The 3537-nt window shown below is 35.8% G+C and overlaps 1 long non-coding RNA gene across 2 annotated transcripts; it reads left to right on the top strand.

Moving 5' to 3' along the window:
- The first annotated feature begins 406 nt into the window (after positions 1-406).
- LOC141621534 (uncharacterized) lies at positions 407-2840 on the top strand. Of its 2 annotated transcripts, XR_012532424.1 has the most exons (6): positions 407-526; positions 810-857; positions 952-1060; positions 1343-1422; positions 2166-2260; positions 2519-2840. It is a non-coding gene; the product is annotated as an uncharacterized LOC141621534 (long non-coding RNA). The 2 variants fall into 2 exon arrangements; XR_012532423.1 differs by lacking the exon at positions 1343-1422.
- The last annotated feature ends 697 nt before the right edge of the window (positions 2841-3537 follow it).

Below are 3537 nucleotides of genomic sequence, written 5' to 3'. Positions count from 1 at the left end.
ATTCCTAAGACAGCCTTCCGGTCTCGTTACGGTCACTATAAGTATGTAGTGATGCCTTTTGGTTTGACGAATGCACCAGCAGCTTTCATGGATCTTATGAACCGGGTTCTTGGACAAGTTTGTGGTCGTCTTCATTGATGAATCTTAGTCTACTCTAAGCCTAAGAAGGAGCATGAGGAGCATCTGAGAATAGTTTTGCAGACTTTGCGAGATAATCAGCTATATGCCAAGCTATCCAACATTACTACAAAAAATGTATACAACGACGCTTGCTTCCCGGCGCTCTTTGAAAAAACGTTTGATTTTGTCAAATAAGTCCAAACTTAAGGCGCTTTTGGGAAAGCGCCTCTAATAAACGTCCCCACAATTAAAAAGGGTGCACGGTAATTGAATATTTTCTGACTGGCCATATCCCCCTCTAAATATCTACTCGAAAAAAAAAACCCTATTTCACCATCTTCAATGAGCAATTATTCAACTATCAATTAGAGACTTTGTGAAAGTTAGATTTGTCATACGAAACAAGGTTTGAATTCTCACCGGTCTTTATAGGTTTAAATTATCTATGTTCAATTAGGTAGAATATCATTCTCTTTCTTTCGTTTTTTTCGTCCTACTGAAAATTGGGGGTTTCATTGACTTGAGACAAATATCACTGTCTTTCTTTGTTTCAGCGTCGACGTCCTTCTTAGGCTTGAAAAGAACCATGACTTAATCCGTTATCGTCTATTGACCACAATAATTGATGCTTTTGTTCGATTTTTAAGTCAAATTCTAGTGAGTTGTATGCTAATGTTCAATCATTTCAGACTTTCAACTGGTTATGCTTTTCTCTGATAATTTGGGGGATTAATAGGGTAAGTAAATTTTGTTTTAATAAACAAATACATAGACTTATGAGTAACAGTTCAAGAATTGAGATTTAACTTGTTCCCCTAATTATTTCTCCAGAAACTGCCATGCCTCAGACATGAGATTTATGTAGCATGTTATGCAAACGTGTGCTCCCATTATATATAGCTTATAATGAGAGCAAATCCAATGGTCTTCTTGTGACAAGGTTTGAGATTTAAGTTTATTTTTTTGCCTTTCGATAAAGTTGTTCGGCTTAGGAGATGGGCTTATGTGTGTGCTTCCTTCAGTATTTGAGGACTTCTAGCTGTGGGTATAACTATTACCCTCCCATAGTCATTTCTACCCTCCAGTTTCTAGTTCAATGAAGACCATGTTAATCTATTGCCTATCCAGTTTAGATTCTCTTCTACTCCGTATGTGTTATATTATCAGTTGAATTTATTCCAAATTTCTTCAATGTTTTCTTTTGTTTCTGTTTTTTTCACAGAATGTTAAGAGTTTCGTGGTTTTATTGAGCTTAAGCGCATTTCAGAAAGTTTACTGATTATTTGAGGCTCTTTAAGTTCAGTAAGCTACTTATCTAATTTGTATATGCTCCTCGGTTTCAATGTTTAAATTAGCCTTGTTCTTGTTGAGTAGTTACCTATAATTTGAGTTTGTTTTAGCCACCAAAGCCGTAGAGATGGTCTGTACTAGCTATAACGATAATTTATCCTTTAAATGAACATATCCTTTGCCTAATTGTGAAATCATAGGGAGGAATGATAATTGAATGCAATTAGACATTAGTATACTAGCTGTAACTATGAATATGGTAGCTGCTTAATTGAGATGGTCGTAGTATCAGAGATTGATTGAATGGAGCCTGTGGAGGCCATAAGCGATAGATTAAAATTCAATACTACCAATAATTTTACTGGAGCCGGTATCAAGATATGGTATGATTTGGATTATTTTTCTGAGATTCTCTTGAATCATTGTTTCAATTCTCTTAAATCACTAATAGAGGCCAATAAAAGCGGTAATCAGATTCTGATATTGAAGAAGTTCAACAACATCAATAAGATTAGTCCTTTTCTATGAAATCGCATCTATTTTTTTTTTATAACTTTGGTGTTTTTCCTCTGGTAATGCAGCCATGCATAAAAGATCACTTTATCCTATAGTACTTGAAACATAGAAATTAAGTTTGAGAACACACTATGAATAGCATGAAACATGCAACCAAGTATGATCCTCATTATAGACTTGTCTCTTGTTGTTTTTTCTTAAATAATAATTGATTTAATTTATTATTCTATCTTCTGCAGTTGTTGTACATGTTTATTTCATTAACTCCAACACTAAAATACACTATTATGGCTACATCTACCTTTGACTGAAATCTCATCAGCATATCCACAAGGTTAGTTGTTCCTCATGCTTTTATAATTGAATTTGATTTTGATTTGATCACTATAATTCAATTATGGTTATATGGCCTATCATAGTGTCTTCAAATTTATTTAAGGTTAATGTTCTGCAAGTTATAGTATAGGATGGTAAAAATAAAGGGTTCTTTTAAATTAAATGGATCTTCCACAACCTTTAGTTTGCGCAGAAATTAGTGCCAGACCGTAACTACTACTGCTTATTGTTTGTTCTGTACATGAATGTGTTGCAGGTGAAGTTTTACTTTTTTATTCTCAGCAATACTCTAAGTCCAAAGTCATGCGCTCTTTTATTCGTTCCTCGAGCTGCTTGGCAAGGGCATAGTATAAAGGGACAATACATCAGTCATATGTCGCGGGGTCGGATCAAAAGAAGATACATGAATAATTTAATTTTAGTACTCAGTTAAGCTATTGAGTTCTTGTATATTGTTGATCTTGTAAGTAATTATGTTGGATAATATATGTATTCGAAATTATGTATTTCATTTATTTAAGTTGAATTCTATGTTCGACAATTGTGAAGATAATAAGTTTGTTGGTGTTAACGTTTTTTTTTCATTATTACGAATTACGGGTTCGTAAATTAGTTTAGTACATTGTCCTTTAATGGCAATTCTCAAATGTCGTAACAGGGTAAAAAAATGGCAGCTGCTAGGTATATAAAAACAACTCAGCAGAATGATAAAGGCGCTTTATGAAGCATTGCTGATTATAACGACGTTAAAACTGCGCTGCTATTACATTGTTATAGTGCAGCACACATTGTGGCGCTATTAAATAGCTTATACCGACGCAAGTATTTAGCTCCTGGAAAGGGGTTAGGGGCACTGGCAAAACCGGCGCTTTAAAGAGCGTCGGTATAACCCTTTGCGGCGCTATTTAGCGTCGCAGAAAGTCATATCAAAGCGTCGCAAAAGCCCTATTTCCTAGTAATGCAAGTGCGAGGTTTGGCTGGAAGAAGTGGCTTTTCTGGGTCATGTGGTATCTAAAGAGGGTGCGTCGGTGGATCCTAGCAAGATTGAGGCAGTGACGAACTGGGAATCACCGAAGAATGTTGCTGAGATTCAGAGTTTCTTGGGTTTAGCTGGTTAGTACAGGAGGTTCGTGAAAGACTTTTCTATGATCGCGAGGCCTATGACAGCTTTGATGAGGAAAGAGACCAGATTTTGGTGGGATGAGAGTTGTGAGACGGCGTTCCAAACCTTAAAGGAGCGTTTGACCATAGCTCCTATCCTAGCTTTACCTGAGG

This window comes from Silene latifolia, chromosome X, assembly GCF_048544455.1.
Source record: "Silene latifolia isolate original U9 population chromosome X, ASM4854445v1, whole genome shotgun sequence".
Classification (NCBI taxonomy): Eukaryota; Viridiplantae; Streptophyta; class Magnoliopsida; order Caryophyllales; family Caryophyllaceae; genus Silene; species Silene latifolia.
This window is presented reverse-complemented; position numbering and strand designations above follow the sequence as displayed.